Source organism: Somniosus microcephalus, chromosome 7, assembly GCF_052327205.1.
Source record: "Somniosus microcephalus isolate GS21.2 chromosome 7, FLI_Smic_1.0, whole genome shotgun sequence".
NCBI classification, from domain to species: Eukaryota; Metazoa; Chordata; class Chondrichthyes; order Squaliformes; family Somniosidae; genus Somniosus; species Somniosus microcephalus.
Genome location: NC_140993.1, coordinates 174,289,219 through 174,308,185, shown reverse-complemented (window position 1 = coordinate 174,308,185; position 18,967 = coordinate 174,289,219). Strand labels below are relative to the sequence as shown.

The window sequence follows — 18,967 nt, the reverse complement described above, 5'->3', positions numbered from 1 at the left end:
CTCCCCCTGCCATCACAGATCCTATAATATTCTGTATGTGTCAGTAAATATTTTACTCATAAATTAATTTCGGAAACATTCAAACCAAATTCTACCTTGGAAAGCAGTGCAATACAAAATGTTTATCTTTATGCAATTTCATTTTGTAGAGGAATAACCTTGCTATCTTTTCATTACTGCAAATGGTAATTCTTTGTGTCCTAGAGTTTTCAGAGATTCTGGTGGTATTCCATTAGAAGGTTAATACTGCAAAGCTTTGTATAATATATGAATATTGATTTTTTTATAACCTAAAATTAACAGCAAATAACTAAGTGTGTGTGTTTGTTTTCTCCAGATTTACATGTATGACACCACGCCAATCAGAAATGTGTGCAAGGATCTGTTTTCCTAGATAATTGGGGATCCTTGCACACATTAGGAAAGTTGCCATTCTCCTCTCTGTACCCTAATGTGTTCTATGGACATTTTTCTCTCCAATTGGAGAGCTCCATTCTACATCTAATAATCTAGCTTCACCGTGTAGTACTGCACTGCTAAATATCTGCCACCTTTAAAGGAATTAGGTTCCATTAGTTCTTCAGCAGTAGGTTTATCACAGCATTATACATGCCCCTAAAGTTATTTAAATGCATAGTAGCGGGTTGAAAAATACTTTATGCTTGCAATTTGTTTCCTTTTTTTTTTAAACCTCCTCCTGGTTAATTTTCACTATGTCCATACTAGGCTATCTTACGGTTTTCTTCTCAAAGTCAATGCTGTTATAACGTGTAGTTTTTAAAGAGATGTGTATTTTGTCATTCATGATGTTCGTATGTATATCCTTTGACTTCACAAATTCCTGATATTCAAATTTGTTTTATGTTTAAACACAACATGGTTCAATTCCCACTGCAGGTGAGGTGTCACCCAACATTCCTAACAGTTCAGAGAGGCTGTTTTCCGTTCCTAACAATCTGTTCGGGAGGTATTGAGATGCTCTGCAGGACTCTCTGTACCACCTATAAGACCAGTCTTATGAAACTGGTAATTACCAAGCACAGAATGACATAGTATGTGGACTTACATGTGCATCTCATCAGCATGCAAGAATAGCATAAAGTTTACCCTTATTTAAAAGTGTAGTGAAATTTGGAAAGATTATGTAAAGCTCACAACTTAAACTAGAAAATGAATATGCTTGTTTAACTACTCTTTCCGATAAAGACAGGCGATATAGGGATACCCTGTTATAGGGATACCCTGTTATAGGGATACCCTGTTATAGGGCTATTCTAATACATGTTGCAGGGCTGCGAGAGTAGATGTTGCCTTCTATAGACAGCAGGAAGTTTGTCGTGTACAAGCATGGAGCTGCATTCCTTGGGAGGTAGAATACCTTTGTGTTAGTTAAAAATTTATTTTTTAATCCACTTGTTTGAGTTTAACTAAAATAACTCGCAAAACCACAGTCTCCGCCTCTGTTGCATGAACTTTAAAGGTTAACTTTGAAGATAATATATACATAATGTAAGGATGAAAAATTGCAAATTTGTATAAAAATGAGAATGATGAATTGTATCAGAAGGAGGATCTGTGAGGCAAATGGGTATTGGCTCTTAAGGTGAAGAATGAGGTGGAAGACACGTAGGCCTAAAGTAACATTAGTCTATCCTAATTGTTTCAACATTGATATTGTGTCTCCATTTGCAAAATACAAAAATTGCTCTCATTGTGTGAGAAGTGAAGGATCAGACCTATTCAACCTCTTATTACAAAAATCACAAGTGTAGATGAGGGAGGCTATTTAACTTTTAAGGGCAATCTGTTGTAGAGACCAGGGGCAATTTTCAGCTTCAGGTGTAAGTCAGTTCTAATTTGGAATGCACGGCTTTAAGAGCATAAGAATTAGGAACAGGAGTAGGCCTTACGGCCCCTCGAGCCTGCTCCACCATTCAATACAATCATAGCTGATCTTCTACCTCAACTTCACTTTCCCGCCCTATCCCCATATCCGTTGATTCCCTTAGTGTCCAAAAACACTCACCTGCAACCCAAGTACTAATAGCAATCGATTTTCTAGTCTCAACTCATTTACAAAATTATTCACAACTCAGGATGATACCATTGGTAGGTTTGGAAAAGTGTGTGCAATTCAAATTTAAAAGGATGGTGACAATTCAAGGGGAGTGTTACAAGGAGGGGGACAAATATTTAGAAAGCTTCTGGAGAGCATTAAGAGACCTGTCAACTTAACAGCATCCAATGCAAAGGCTGAAGGGGCAGGCCTGGAAAAGGGACCCATTGGTGCTGTCATAAAGCTACAGACAAGTATAAGTGCAGCCCAGCACTTGACCACCTCTGATGGCTGCTGAAGTCAGGGTGGTGCTGCATGAGATGCTTGTGAGGAAGGTTTTCCTCCATGTTACTCTACACCACCATCCCATAGGTCAGCACTACAGCATGCCTATAAGAAGATGCATCCAAGTTTCAGGCCACTGTTAACCGCTACTGTTCCTGCACAAGCTGTATGATGCATCTTAGCTGCAGATGTCTTTGCAACAAATGGCACAAATTGGTATCTTCCCATCTGCTGATTCAGACCCTGAGAAGGCAGTTACCACAGTCACACTCCTATGCCAATAAAGGGAGCTCTGTGCAAAAGAGCATGAAAGCCTATGTGCCAATTGTGGGGCGGGGGAAACAAATAAAACTGCAAGAAAGGCCTTTAAAAGGCCTAATGCACTTACCATAAAAGTCTGCAGGCCTTTTAATGATCTGCTTGTTCCCACCAGATTTCAATAGGCATCCTGGAGACTCTGGGGTCGATTTTAGTTCAGGTGCGGGGAATTGGCGGTTTCCCCGAATTTAGTGATTCCGACACGATTGTAAATGGGTCTGTGAGATGGATACAAATTTAACACAATTGGCCAATTGATTTCCAGCGTGTGGGAAGCCTTGGCAATTGAGTATTTCCAGTCAGAAAGTCGCAGAATATGACGTTGTTGAGGCTGCCGCGGAACATGAATGGAGGCCGAACCGATCTGAGGAACACATGGCTTTTTATTACATTCTCTTGAGAGATGGCTGCCCCAGCTCTTCTCTCTGCTAAACCCGAAAACAGAATGTCGGCGACGCCCGCGCTTTTGTGTACACGCTGAGGGCGACGCCCGCTCCTTTGTCATGCCTTAAAGGCAGCGTGCTTCTTAAAGGCAAGGTGCCCGATTTATTGTCCACGGACGGAAAAGTGGATTGCGCCCGTTTAGGTGGCGATCTGCCACACAGCTCCCCCCAGAATCCACTTAGGAGGTGTGGACGAGACGGTGCGGCGGTCTGATGGGCCGGCCGGAGCGGCTCTTGTAGGATGCTGGTGGACGTGGAACGGCCGGGCGTGGAGCAGCCGGGCGTACTGGCTTGAGGGCAGGTCGGCCGCGTGGCGGTGGACGAGCTACTGGGACCTGCTCACCGGGCTCCGAGTGTGCTGGCTTGAGTCGGTCAACCGACACTTTCAGTCCTGTCGCCCACTTGTAGGGCGAAAAATTTGTCCCCAGCCTGTAGCACTTTGTCGGGCCCGTCGTACGGGGGTTGAAGGGGTCCGCGGTGGGCGTCGTGCCGGACGAAAATGAACCGTGCCTGGTGCAGGCTTAGCGGGACGTGAGGTGGATTCGCCGTGCCGGGCAATGGGCACCGGGGCGAACTGTAGCGCCGGTGAGGCGAAGTCGTGGCGTTGCTGGTCGGCTGACCAGGGTGTCGTGGCGGTGGGCAGGAACTCGCCGGGTACGCGCAGCGGCTGGCCGTACACGAGCTCTGCTGCCGATGCGTGGAGGTCTTCTTTAACCGCGGAGCGCAGGCCGAGGAGGACCCACAGGAGTCGGTCGGTCCAGGCGCTGTCCTGGAGGCTGGCTCAAAGAGATGCCTTCAAGGGTCTGTGGAACCGCTCACACAGTCCGTTGGCTTGGGGGTGGTACGCTGTGGTGTGGTGAATGGTCACCCCGAGATTGCGTGCGATGGCAGTTCAGAGGTAAATTGCGGACCTCTGTCCGACGTCATGTCGGAGGGGACGCCGAACCGTGCGACCCAGGTGCTGACGAAGGCTCTGGCGATGTCGGCGGTGGTGGTAGAGGTCAGTGGAATTGCCTCGGGCCAGCGCGTGGTGCGGTTGACGATCGTCAGCAAGTGCGTGTGGCCTTGCGACGGCGGCAGGGGCCCGACGATGTCCACGTGGATGTGATCGAATCTACGTGAAGGGACGGTGAACTCCTCGAGGGGTGCTTTCGTGTGTTGCTGCACCTTGGCCCGTTGGCAGGCTAGGCAGGAGTTGGCCCAAGTACGCACATCCTTGCGAAGGCCACGCCAGACAAAGCGGTTGGCTACCAATTTGATGGATGCGCGGGCGCCGGGGTGGGAGAGGTTGTGGAGAATCTCGAATACCCGGCGGCGCCAGGACGCTGGGACGACGGGCCGAGGTTGAGATAGGAATATGTCGCACTTGACCGTGACTGCGGTTGGGCCGCAGGCGACGTCGGCCAGGCGTAGCCCTGGTAGGTTGGTAGGTGCGGAGAGCAGGTCAGGGTCCGTGAGCTGGTCTGCTGCGAGTTGAGCGTAGTCGACTGCCAGGTGTGCGGCGTGGATGGCGGGGTGGGAGAGGCAGTCGGCTACCACGTTGTCTCGGCCGGAGACGTGTTGGATGTCCGTGGTGAACTCGGACACTGCCGCGAGCTGGCGCTGCTGCCTGGCGGACCAGGGGTCGGTTGTCTTTGCCATTGCGAATGTCAGGGGTTTGTGGTCGACAAACGCAGTGAAGGGGTGGCCCTCCAGCAAAAACCGAAAATGGCGGACCGCCAGGTACAGCGCGAGGAGCTCGCGGTCGAAGGTGCTGTACTTGACCTCCGGGGGGCGTAGTTGGCGGCTGAAGAAGGCAAGTGGTTGCCAGGCGCCGTCGACCCACTGCTCGTACACGGCGCCGACCGCGTGGTCAGAGGCGTCTGTGGTGAGCGCTACTCTGGCATTGGGCCGTGGGTGTGTGAGCAGGGTGGCGTCGGCGAGCGCGGTCTTGGTGGAGTTGAAGGTGGCTGATACGTCTGCCATCCATTCAACCGCCATCTTGCTGCTCCTGCCCCGGAGGGCTTCATACAGGGGCCTCATGAGGGACGCCGCTTTGGGGATGAAGCGGTTGTAGAAATTCACCATCCCGAGGAACTCCTGGAGTCCTTTGATGGTGGTGGGGCGGGGAAATTGCTGGACGGCCTGCACCTTGGTGGGCAGGGGAATGGCCCCAGCATGGGTGATGTGGTGGCCGAGGAAGTCGATCTTGTCCAGGCCGAACTGGCACTTGGCTGGGCTGAGGATGAGCCCGTGGTCGCTGAGGCACCCGAACAGGATGCTAAGGTGTTCCTGCTTGGAGGAACTGGCTACCAGGATGTCGTCCAGGTAGACGAACAGGAACTTCAGGTCCTGAAGGACCGAGTCCATGAGCCGTTGGAATGCCTGGGCCGCGTTTTTGAGGCCGAAGGGCATCCGCAGGAATTCGAAAAGCCCGAAGGGGGTGATTACGGCCGTCTTGGGGACGTCCGCGGGGTGGACGGGGACTTGGTGGTAGCCGCGCACCAGGTCGACTTTGGAAAAGACTGAGCGGCTGACCAGTCTAGCCAAGAAGTCCTGAATGTGCGGCACGGGGTACCGATCAGAGGTGGTGGCGTCGTTGAGGCAGCGGTAATCCCCGCAGGGGCGCCAACCCCCGCCTGGTTTGGGGGCGATGTGGAGTGGGGAGGCCCAGGGACTGTTGGAGCGGCGGATGATGCCGAGCTGTTCCATAGTGGCAAACTCGGTCCGCACGATCTCCAGTTTGGCCGGGTCCAGCCTGCGGGCGTGGGCGTACACTGGGGGGCCTGTGGTGGGGATGAAGTGTTCCACCCCATGTTTGGCGACCTCCGCGGAGAAGGTCGGGTTGGTGAGGGCCGGGAATTCGGCCAGGAGTGCCGAGTAGTCATCCGTTGCCCGGGCGTGGCACTGTGACGCCATGTCGGCGGGTTGACGGGGGGCCATGGCGCCCAGGATGGGGGACATGGTGTTCATGTCCACGAGGCGGTGTCGAGGGGTGTCTACCAGTAGGCCGTGGGCGCACAGGAAATCTGCGCTGATGAGAGGGGAGAGTACCTTGGCAGTGATGAACTCCCATCGGTAGCGGCGACCAGCGAGGTTGAGGGTGACTGTGCGGGTGCCGTACGTCCGGATGTCCGAGCCGTTAGCGGCAGCCAGCGCCTGTCCTCGTTCGCCCTTTTGGATGTCGAGGGCGGAGGCCGGGATGATGCTGTGCTGAGCTCCAGTGTCGCACAGGAACCGGCGGCCAGTTTTGTCATCCGTGACGTACAGCAGGGAGCCCGCGTGGCCCACGGCCATCGCGGGGGCTGGTATGGGGGCGGACTTGAAGGAGCAGGGAGGTGTGCACCGTTGTGCCCTGGCGCCGAACCGTGCGTGGTAGTAACAGTAGCCCGGGTTTGTGGGGCGCGAAGGCCCCGTGGGCCCCGTGGCTGGGCCTTGTGGCCGCGTGGTGGCCGGTGAGGGGCGCGCCCAGGCTGTGGCTGCCAGGTCCGGAGCGACGTCGCGGCTGGAGTGAGCGGACAGCAGCTTGTCGGCCTCGTCGGCCAGGGCTTCTAGGTCCGTGAGGCCGGACGCCACGATCGCTGGGCGGATGCTGGGAGGTAGCTGGCGGATGAACAGCGTGCGGAAGAGGGACCCGGGTGGGCTCTCGTCGGTGAGTGAGAGCATGTGGGAAAGGAGGTCTGACTGCGAGGCGTCACCGAGGCCTGGAAGGTCGAGGAGGCGGCAGTTTCGCTGGTATGTCGAGGTCGTAAATTTTTTAAGGAGCGCGGCCTTAAGATGTGCATACTTGCCCTCCTCTGGTGACTTCTGCAGCGCTATCCAGACCTTCGTGACTGTGGAGCTACCGAGTGATGCGACGAGGTAGTCATACTTCGTCCCATCTGTGGTGATGTGTCGCAGCCGGAATCGGGACTCAGCTTGGAGGAACCAGGCTTCAGGCTGGTTTTCCCAAAACTCCGGCAGTTTCACGGAAACTGCGTTCGTGTCCGCCGTTGCAGTGCTCGGAATACGTTCTGAGCGTCGGGGTCACCAATGTTGAGGCTGCCGCGGAACACGAATGGAGGCCGAACCGATCTGAGGAACACATGGCTTTTTATTACATTCTCTTGAGAGATGGCTGCCCCAGCTCTTCTCTCTGCTAAACCCGAAAACAGAATGTCGGCGACGCCCGCGCTTTTGTGTACACGCTGAGGGTGACGCCCGCTCCTTTGTCATGCCTTAAAGGCAGTGTGCTTCTTAAAGGCAAGGTGCCCGATTTATTGTCCACGGACGGAAAAGTGGATTGCGCCCGTTTAGGTGGCGATCCGCCACACAATCATCATTGCTGCTGCTTTTAAGGTTCACAGCAAGCCTTGCTTCTTCTGCAGGCTTCCAACCTTCAACATTGAGATGGCACAGGAGCCTGCAGGAGGAACGGCCAGCGGGAGGGCCAGATCTGCGCCCAAGTTTGATGAGGCTTCACTACAGGCATTATTGGATGGTGCTAGGGCCCACACGGAGGTCCTCTTCCCTTCTTCAGGGAGGAAGAGGCCTCCCAGCCAGACCAAGGCTGTGTGGCTAGAGGTGGCAGGCCAAGTCAACTGCTTGGGGCTCACACGAAGAACGTGGTTGCAGTGCAGGAAAAGATTCCATGACCTTCTTCGCACTGGAAAAGTAAGTACTGTATGATGTTTCTATCATCCTCAATCTGATCCCCATTGCCTTTCCTCACCAGCACTCAGCTTCAGCAATCTCTTCCTGCACATCCCCCTAGACACTCACATCCATGCACCCTTACCCGTTCCCTCTCTCTCTATGCTCACATTCACATAACTATGCCACCATGCAGCCCTCACACTCCCTCACTCTGATGCTTTGAACACAACTGACCACACACAGGAAGGGCCCTTGGTATTGCAACCTCACTCCATCTTTGTCTCCTTCTAAGTATCTATGCTATGCAATCTCTGCACTCACTCCTTCATTCTCACTCAACCTCCACTTGTCTCCCTCATTGCAGGAAAAGAGAGCTCACAACAGGAGAGCGCGAGCCAGGACAGGAGGAGGGCCACCCTCATTAGCCCAGCTCACCCCCTGGGAGGAAGGCGTCCTGGAGATTGCCGGGGCTGACCGAGATGTGGACGTTGGGGAAGGACAGGCAGGAGCATCCCCGCAAGCTGGTGACAGAATAGTTTTCCATCTCTCTCATTGGCATTGCATGAGTCACTGATAATGATTCTGAAGCTACATCATATGGACTTATGATCATCTGCAAAATGCAATGTGCATGTAACCTTGGCATCACATCTCTAACTTTTTCCTTGACTCCCCCACAGGACCATCGAGAGCCCCCGTCCCCACTGTGCAGGAGGAAGAGCCTGAGCAGCTGGACTCCTCAGAGGAATCTGCAACCTCTGAGGGCGCAGCATCAGAAATAAGCGCACCCAGCACCATCGCAGACACTCACACCTCGGTGGGACCTTCGGGACATAGAGTTGTCACCTGGTGTATCACAGCTTACAAGTGAGCATCAGTAGATTGTGGAGACAGGGACAGCAGTGGAGAGTCCTCATCGGAGGGCGCAGGACTCTGCCAGCTCGGCTCAGCTGCATGTCAACCCTCTGCCTCTGGGTCCATCTGTAAGATCAGAGGTGATGGAACTCCAGGCACAGATGCAGGAGTCTCTGGCAGGTTTTGTCTCTAGGGTCGCTGCGAGTGTGGAGCGAATGGAGGAGTCCATTGCGAACATGAGCAGAGCCTTTGTGGAGTCATTGGCGCATGAACGCATCAACACGGAAAGGATGGCTACCTATGTGGAAATGATTGCTGCCTCCGTGGTAAGGCTGGCTACGGTAGAGGAGAGGAGGGCTACGGCCATGGAGGAGGTTAGTTGCCAGGGTATGGAAAACATGGTGAGTGTTCAGAATTGAATGACATCTCTTGAGGAGCGATGGGCATCTATTGAACAGAGAAACCAGACCTTCATGGAAGTCCTTCTGAGTAGGACTGCCATTGCAGATACGGGTCCCCATGGCCCCCCTGATGTGCAGCAAGCTGCTCTCAAGCCACTTGCAGGCACTGAGGGGGACCTGACCCATGAGAAGAAGGTTGGTGGCAGACCTCAAGGAAGTAGGGGCTCCTCTCCAAGCGCTCACACTTCCATGGCACTGCAGAGCCCTCGGTCAGAGCCCTGCCGGAGTCCACACCCAACGGAGATAGACGTCTCAACTCCTGCACAGCCGCAGGAGCAGCAGACTGCTGGCGAGCCCTCACAGGCTCGCCACCCCAGAAGACGCCGCCAAAGGTGTCGAGACAGGAGCAGCAGGAAAGTGAGCAAGGGGCCTCCACATTTGCTGAAGCCACAGGGGAACCACTACATAGGAGCACGCATAAGAGGAAAATAAAGCACAATTAGTCACAAGGGTAGTCACTTGGGTGAAATGCTGTGTATTTTGTGGAAATGCCATCACTTGTGTGTTTCTCATAAAAATTCTGATGGCAACTTCTGCATTTGTGGCGTGTGTCATTTCGTGAATGGGGCTGGAGGTCCTCTAATGCCAAGAGGGGAAGGAAAAAAAGGCCTCCCATGCTTCTGGTAGGTGCCTCAGTTGAGGAAGCGCTAAGTGAGGGTGGCGAGAGGGGTCTCACAGGAGGTCACACTGGAGATGGGTGTCAGGCTCCAAACTTCCACAGCTGTGGTTATGCCTTCTAAAAGCTCCCCCAGAGCTGAGACAACAAAGTCCTGCCACCTGCAAATGATGACTGATCAAATCTCCTCTTTGATGTTGGACCTGCAGCTGATAGTCAGCAAGCCAATAGTGTTCACGCCAGGTCATCCCCACCAGGCGCGTTTTACGTGGGAAAAGGGTTAAACAGGCAAGGGCCTGTTAAAATGGGATTATAAAGGCCAATCAGTGTTGTTTAAGGGCCCTAAAGACCAGTCCCGCCTGTTGCAGGCGGGACTGATTCAGGTCAATCAGACACACCTAGGTTAAAATGGTGTGGAGGCGGGAACCAGGCGGCGGGGGGGGGGGGTCGCGACCCCAAGGTTTTGCGATTTTAACCCCCCGCACGCCTAAAAGCCCGCCTCATGGCCCAATGAAAATCAAGGCCTCTGTGTCCAGAAGGCCATGTGCCAGGAAATAGAATGGTGCCCTTTCCTGTATTGTTCTGCACACCGTGATTTGGGTGAGAACTTCAGAATCCTGACCCAGGATTGACTAAGATAAAGCTGGGCCTTAAACTAGCAGGAATCTGGTGGAACTGATTTCTGCTGGATTTTCTGTTCTCTGCTGTTTCACTAGCGCCTTAAATTGGAATACTAGGAAGACAAGAATTGGCCCCCTATTGTCTAACTATTGCAGCATAACTGCTTTTAGAGAGATTTGAGTTTTTTGCTTTCAATACTGTACCTGAAGGAACATTCCAGATGTTAATCACTCTTTATATGAAGTCGTGAGCAGACTCAACGACAAGCTGCAGCACGTCGGCCGGCAGCTCCATTTCGGGTAACTCGCAGTCCGGATGGGAGGAGGGGAGCCGGGCATGGTGGCCAGAGCGGGAGAAGCAGGCCACCACATCTGGAGCCGGCAACAGTGAGGAGGAGGCCGCGGTGAAGAGAAGGACGGAGCGGCTGAGGGACATCGTGCTCCCACTGCATTGACTCTGAACGCGGCGCTGTATGTATAGCTGACGCGTCCCTACGGGGAACAAGCATTCCATTGTACTTGTTACATATGGCAAATAAATCTAATCTGAATCTAATCTGAATCTGATTCCTGACTTCAGTCCTGATCTTGCTTTTTACCACTTTGGACCCATGTCCCCTTGATTTTCAGGTGTGATTTAACTTACATAAAATCTACAGCACAGTAACAGGTCATTCTCCCCAACTGGTCCATGCCTTCCCATTAGCTCTTCCCATTATAGCACTCTATCCCTCTATTCCCTTCTCCTTCATGTATGCATCCAGCCTCTCCTTAAATACATCAATGCTCTCTGCTTGAAGCACTCCATGTGGCAGCAAGCTCCACAATCGCACCACTTTCTGTGTAAAGAAATCCCTCCTAAATTCCTCATTTGATCAGTTAGTGGCTATCTTATATTTAAGCCCATTTGTTCTGGACTCACCTACAAGTGGAACCTCTGGGGTATTATTTTGCCTTGGGCAATAGCGCAAAACGGGCAATAGTGAATCAACAGCCCATTTTTGCACTCCCCCCAATTTTTTTTCCATTAAAAGTCAATGGAAATGACAGTCAATTGGAGTGCGAAACGTGCTACCAATTTGCTATTACTCAAGGAATTTATACCCCTGTTTCTCCACATCCATCCTATCAAACTCCGTTCATAACTTTAATGGCACTGGGGGTGAAATTGGCCTTGGGCTGAACTGCAAAACAGGCAATGGAGAATCAGCAGCTTCAATGGAGAAGAAAATCAGGCAGGGATTAAATGGACTGTCAAATGGCTATCACCATTTGTGCTACTGCGCAAGGCCAGTTTCACTTCCAAATTCATTCTGTGCTCCGGATTAATGGTTTGTATTCAACTTAGAGCAACAACAACTCACATTTATATAGCACCTTTATTGTAGAAAAGCTACAATTATTGTACGCCACCTTAGAGAGGGAAAAATAAAAAGGAATTGATGTTGATCCAGGAAGGGAGAGTTAATAGGGATGAATAGAAGCTTGGTTGAATGGTGGAGCCCAGCTCGCGAGTGCAAAAGACAAGGCTCAAGCGCTTGCAACCATCTTCAGCCAGAAGTGTTGAGTGGATGATCCATATCGGTCTCCTCCGGAGGTCCCCACCATCACAGAAGCTAGTCTTCATCCAGTTCAATTCACTCCACGTGATATCAAGAAATGGCTGAGCCCACTGGATACAGCAAAGGCTATGGGCCCCAACAACATCCTGGCCATCGTGCTGAAGACTTGTGCTCCAGAACTAGCTGCTCCTCTAGCCAAACTGTTCCAGTACAGCGACAACACTGGTATCTATCTGACAATGTGGAAAACTGCCCAGGTATGTCCTGTCCATAAAAAGCAGGACAAATCCAATCACCACCCCATCAGTCTACTCTCAATCATCAGCAAAGTGATGGAAGGTGTCACTGACAGTGCTATCAAGCGACACTTACTCACCAATAACCTGCTCACTGATGCCCAGTTTGGGTTCCGCCAAGATCACTCAGCTCCCGACCTCATTACAACCTTGGTCCAAACATGGACAAAGGAGCGGAATTCCAGAGGTAAGGCGAGAGTGACTGCCCTTGACATCAAGGCAGCATTTGACAGAGTGGCATCAAGGAGCCCTAGTAAAACTGAAGTCAATGGGAATTGGGGGGAAAACTCTCCACTGGCTGGAGTCATACCTAGCACAAAGGAAGATGGTTGTGGTGATTGAAGGTCAATCATCACAGCCCCAGGACATCGCTGCAGGAGTTCCTCAGGGCAATGTCCTAGGCCCAACCATCTTCAGCTGCTTCATCAATGACCTTCCCTCCAACATAAGGTCAGAAATGGGGATGTTCGCTGATGACTGCACAGTGTTCAGCGCCATTCACAACTCCTCAGATAATGAAGCAGTCCATGCCCGCATGCAACAAGACCTGGACGATGTTCAGGCTTGGGCTGATAAGTGGCAGGTAACATTTGCGCCACACAAGTGCCAGGCAATGACTATCTCCAACAAGCGAGAGTCTAAACACCGCCCCCTGATATTCAACAGCATTACCATCACCGAATCCCCCACCATCAACATCCTGGGAGTCACCATTGACCAGAAACTTAACTGGACCAGCCACATAAATACTGTGGCAGCAAGAGCAGGTCAGATATTCTGCGGCGAGTGTCTCACCTCCTGACTCCCCAAAGCCTTTCCACCATCTACAAGGCACAAGGAGTGTGATGGAATACTCTCCACTTGCCTAGATGAGTGCAGCTCCAACAACACTCAAGAAGCTCGACACCATCCAAGACAAAGCAGCCCGCTTGATTGGCACTCCATCCACCACCGTAAACATTCACTCCCTCCACCACCAGTGCACCGTGGCTGCAGTGTGTACCATCTACAAGATGCATTGCAGCAACTCACCAAGGCTTCTTCGGCAGCACCTCCCAAACCCGCGACCTCTTCCACTAGGAGAACAAGGGCAGCAGGTACATGGGAACACCACCACCTCCAAGTCACACACCATCCTGACTTGGAAGTATATCGCCATTCCTTCATAGTCAAAATCCTGAAATTCCCTCCCTAACAGTACTGTAGGAGTACCTTCACCACACGGACTGCAGCAGTTCAAGAAATCGGCTCACCACCACCTTCGCAAGGGCAATTAGGGATGGCAATAAATGCTAGCCTTGCCAGCGATGCCCACAGCCCATGGATGAATATTTTAAAAAATGGGGTAGATTTAAAAACTCTGCGATAGTGTAAAGTGGGTGATCAGTGAATCAACAGCCCATTTTACATTTCTCCCGATTTTTATTCCCACTGAAGTAAATTAGCCTCAGAGTTATGCTGCACTGATTTAACAATCTAACTCAGTATAACTCAGTGTTTGCTTGTTAATTGCAGCTCTGCAGTATCAGAACATGGTCAGTGTCGAGTGACTGCTATCATTGCCACATCTCGTTCAGGCAACTGACTCGCTAGTTTGACATCGTTCATTATGTCGTTATTTTTTTTCTTTGACATGTGACCTTGCATTTAATTGGTATTAAATTAATCCAGGTCCTTCTGCAGTTTCTTGGCTGCTTCATCAGATTCAACTGCTCCCTAATTTAATGTCATCTGTGAATTTGACCAACTTGCATGTGCTTCTGGATCCAGGCTGTTTACATAGATTAGTAGTAGGGGACCCAGCACTGATTATTGGGGAACTCCACTTAGTACACTCCTCAACCCACTGTCACTCATTTTACTCATACCAACTGCTCCATTTCTTTCAGCCAATTCATTGTCCACCTCAGACTTCTCCTAGAGGAGAAAAAAAAAGTCCTCGTTTCTGTCTCCAGTCAAGGTGCCTCCTGGCGCGAGGTGCTAACACCTTCAGAAGGGCAAGTGTCCCCAGTGGATGGGTCTGTTCTTGAGCCTTTTTACCAGAACTATTGGGACTTGAGATGTAACAGGCTACTGAGCTGTTTCATGGACTCCTCTCCTGATTGCCTCTTCTGTCGCACTGATGGGTTTGTTTCATATATGCATACAGTGCAGGAGGTTGCATGTTCTTCTATTATTTGTGGGAATTGATTTTAAACCTTTCCCCCTATCTGGTTTGTTTTTGTTCATTGGTGTGCAGATGAGCTGGTCAGAGGTTTTCCTGGTGGGTCTGATCCTGGGCCCGGTCAAATCCGCCATCTGCAGGTCCAGTATATGAAGAATTGCCGGGCAGGTTTCCTCCAACTGTTCCACCCCTTAACTGGGTTGGGTACCTGGTATTGTTAGTACACGAATTAAACAATTCAACATTGCAGTTGCTGGAATAACTGAAGTGAGACCCGCGAATAAAGGGCATCATCTCGTGGAGGCTACGAGTCTGCTGTATTCTGGAGGAACCAGCAGCACGAATGGAGTAACATTAATTCTTCGACCACCTTCAATAAATCACTTACAATGTGGCATCCTATCTCTGATGGTCTTTTATACGTCAGGCTGGTGCACTGCCACACGCAGATACCGATTATGATGGTTTACACACCCATTGAGGAAGCCACAGACACCAATAAAGACAAATTTGATCAGCAGTTAACAGAGTTGACACAACATTAACTCTTGGTTCGGGTTTGGACTTCTGGGAAGATGCCAGCGGAGTGGAAGGAAAGGATCATTATCTGGCTCTATAAAAGGAAGGGCCATGCACCGAGTGTGGCAGTTATAGACCAATGACTCTCCTTTCTGTTCTTGAAAAAGTCTATTCATACGTCCTACTTGTTCGGCTTCAGCCACTCTTAACAAAACACCTGAGCAATTGGGTTTCACCAATGGGCGACCTACAATGGACTGCCATAATTGCTCTCCACCTATTGTCTGAGCTTCATCACAAATTGAACTGCCTTCTGGCAGTCACATGTGTAGCCTTCAAGGCAGCTTTGATTCTGTCGACGGAAATACCCTATGGAAAGTTTCACAAGGCATCAGCATGCCCGACACCCTTCTGAGGCTAATTGAAGATCTACATATTGACCCAAGAGTATGAGTCCAACTGGGGAACCACAAGTCTGATTGGTTCTACATCAGATCTAAAGGTAGCTATGCGTCCTGGCTCCAACCCTATTCTGTTGTGCCATTGATTGGATCAGGGTCTGGAGTCAAAAGATGAAAATCCCTACAAAAAGCACAGAACTATCAGACCTGCATCCTTCCCATACTTTTGTATGAATGTGAAACATGGACATTGCTTAAGCAAGAAGTCAAGAGAATGGAAGCACTTCATATGAGCTGTTAGCAGTGACTGCTGGGAATTAGATGGTTCGACTTTGTCCACAACACAGACAAGAAGCGGACTTGAGCAGATTGAAATCGTCATTCACCTTTGTCGCCGGGCGCTCTTTGGTCACATCGCTTGTCTCAGAGACAAAGTTCTCGTAAACTGGGCACTGAAGATCGGAATGAATGTCAGGAAGGGATACCAACCTGCTCCAGAATGGAAATCACCATGGGGGCATCCTCAGATAACATGGGCTATATCAGATCAGTAACGATCCAATGGAACTCTCTGATGCTTGGATTGAAGCCACACAACACGGTCATGGACGGTTAATGCTTGGGACCTCTGGGCTGGGTGGGGGGCGTAAATTGCTTGCCTGATTTTCATTTTATTGAAATCAATGGAGTGAAGATTGACAGGTTCTATCATGAGTGGGCAATCCGCTATGTCAGATTACTGCCCATGCAGAGATGATGAAAATTTAGCCCAAAGTTTGCGCCCAGGTATCCCTTGAAAATGAATATATTGGCCGGAATTTTAATTTGGAGGTGGGGCTGGAAAGCGGTCAGGAAACCCAGGAGAACAGGCAGGGCCTGATTAGCATTTAATATTACTGTTTCCCACCTGCAGCCAACCAGATGGAAAGGCTGGCTGGCAGTCGGGTGGTAGGCCTGCAGCACCAGGCCACAGACAGGAGGGAAGGAGGGAGGGAATTGGGGGCCGGGGAATGGTCGGAAGGCCGGAGGGGGATCGAGGGCCAGGTACTGAAGGCCGGAGGGGGGAAATCAGAGGCCGGGGGGGCGGGCCGAAGATTGGAGGCCTCATGGTGGGCTATAGCGGGGTTGGAGGCCTTGGGGGGGTGGGTGTCTGATAACGGGGGCACTGGTGGGCAGGAATGCTGGATCACTTACCTCCTGGATCCAGCAGTCCTTGCCTCCCTTTAGCTGGCGGGGTCCCTGAGGCCTGGGAAACCTGCCCACAGTTAAATTTAAAATGGTGGTTCACCATGACGCATAGAACCTCATTATAATATTTAAAGTACTAACCCGCCTCCTGGTAGTGGGTTGGCTGCCCGCCCCTGTCCGAACCGGAAGTGGGTGGGTTGGGGTTGGGATTCAGATTTTTAACTAACTCCCACCTGTCCCCAACCCTCCCATTTTTGGGGGTTAAAATTTCCCCTCATGGTATCTACTGGGTGTGGTAAACCACTGTTATCGTTTTCATTGTTGTTCACTGTTGTTCACTACTGTTATCATTATTACACATTGTTACCTCTTGCTACTCACTGTGTACCAATGCATGCCTCAGCTGGCTCCACCCATGGCTCCGCCTACATGACCTGGTATAAAGGTGGCTGCTCAGCAACCCACTTCCTTCCTGGAACCAGTCATCCACGAGAGGCATGCTCTGTTCTTTAGTTAATAAAAACCTTTTCATTACCATCCTAATTCATCGCTTTTTATGGATTAATTGATAAGCGTATCAATTTTATTAACTAAAGAACAGAGCATGCCTCTCGTGGATGGCTGGTTCCAGGAAGGAAGTGGGTTGCCGAGCAGCCACCTTTATACCAGGTCATGTAGTATCACTGGGTTGTTGGATACCTTTCATGACCAGCTTGTTATTATTTTATCCAACTATGAGATTTTAATTCAATTTGCTTAATTTTTGGTTTAAAAAAATCAGTTTGTGTAGCCCAACCCACCTCTGAAATACCAGTGGCATGCCCCTTTTTAAGGGGAGCACTTATTTGTGCCCTTGTGGTGCCAAGCTTGCCAGGCTCCAGGCTTATATCTATCAAAATTATAGCCCACTGTTTTAAGCTTGTGTAGAAAACTTTCATGCAAGACTTTATTGAAGGTTTCCTGCTAATCCAGGTCCGTTACATGATAGGGCACCACAACATTAATTGGAATGTCTCTTCGTCAAAGAGGTTGGTCAGGTAGAATCTGCCCCTTCTGAAACTATATTGACTGCCACTTACTAGGTCACACAAACAGCATCAATTGTAATTGAATACAGACTTTGTTAAATGTACCAAACCAGGCCCTGTTCATTATCATCTGTGTACAATATCTCTCTGCTGTCTGTGCTGTACTTAGTAATATTCCACAAAATATTTGTGTGGGTTTGGGAATTATGCTTTGTTAATATTATAGTCAGTGTATATAATATATGGAACAATGTTGGCAGTAGCTATTGTATAGTTCTTAGTGTTTATAAATAATATTTTCAAACACACAGCTATTCTCGTATATACTTGCAATGTCAATCTTGGATATCAAACAGTACCATTTTTGGAATGATGAAGCTGGATATATTAAAGCTGCATTAACATCATTATTTCTCAAGTCCTTGGCTTTATAAATAGAGGTATAAGGCTCGATTTTGCCAGGCCCGAGAAGGCGGGATTGGAGGCGTGTGAGGTGTTAAAATCGCAAAAGCAGGCGAGCGGGCCCGATCCCGCCTCCATCCCGCCTCGGAGCAATTTTCCCACATGCAAGTTTTCTGACCCCGTCTCCAAGAGGCGGGATAGGCCCTTAAGGACCAGTTAAGTGCCTCTATAATCCCATTTTGAGGCCTTTCTGATTTTAACAGTTTTCCCACGTGCTGCACGCCTCCTCTGAAACACACCAGTGAAACCTGGCGGCAGCACAAGTGGATTACTTACTAACAGCTGCAGCTCCACCATTAAAAAGGCGTTTTCAGCAATCATCATTTGCAGGTGGCAGAACTTTATTGTCTCAGGTCTGGGAGAACTTTTAACGGGCCTACTCATTGTTGTGGAAGTTTGGAGCCTGACACCCATCTCGAGTGTGACCTCCTGGGAAACCCCTCTCCCCACCTTGAATGAGCGCTTCCTCAACTGAGGCATATACCAGAAAAATGGGAACCATTTATTTCCTTTCCTCCTGGACATCAGATTCGGACGAAGACCAGCCGCGGCAGCAGCAGAACCCTGAACATCAGCAGCAGCAACAGCAGGAGCTCCAAGCTGCTGCTCACCCACCTGAAGCTGCACAAGCCAGAAGGCACCAGCACTCGACCACATTGCTGCCCGGGATGCAAGGGACGCACTCATCTTGGCCAGATTTGCTTAGCCTGCACAATCAAACACTTTTGCCTCGCACATTCTTATCAGACCATCGACAATGGTCAAGAACCTGTGGATTCCTATCGCTCTGACCACCATACTGACAATTGCAAGTTGCCCTAAGCTCTCAATGTGGAAGTCCCATTTGCGAAATGACACAACTGCAACAGTTTGCCATCAGAATTTTTTTATGACAATAAGCAAGTGATGGCATTTTAAAAATAAACACATTACACCCCCTTGTGACTACTTGTACATTATCTTCCTCTTACGCGTGCTCCTACGTGGTGCTTCCCCTGTGGCTTCAGCAGATGTGGAGGCCCCTTGCTCACTTTCTTGCTGCTCCTGTCTCGACACCTTTGGCGGGCGTCCTCTGGGGT

The 18,967-nt window shown here is 50.3% G+C and overlaps 1 protein-coding gene across 1 annotated transcript in view; it reads right to left on the bottom strand.

Moving 5' to 3' along the window:
* Positions 1–18,967, bottom strand: part of stmn2b (stathmin 2b) — a 73,508-nt gene that overhangs the window by 28,362 nt on the left and 26,179 nt on the right. The gene's annotated exons all lie outside the window — the stretch shown is intronic.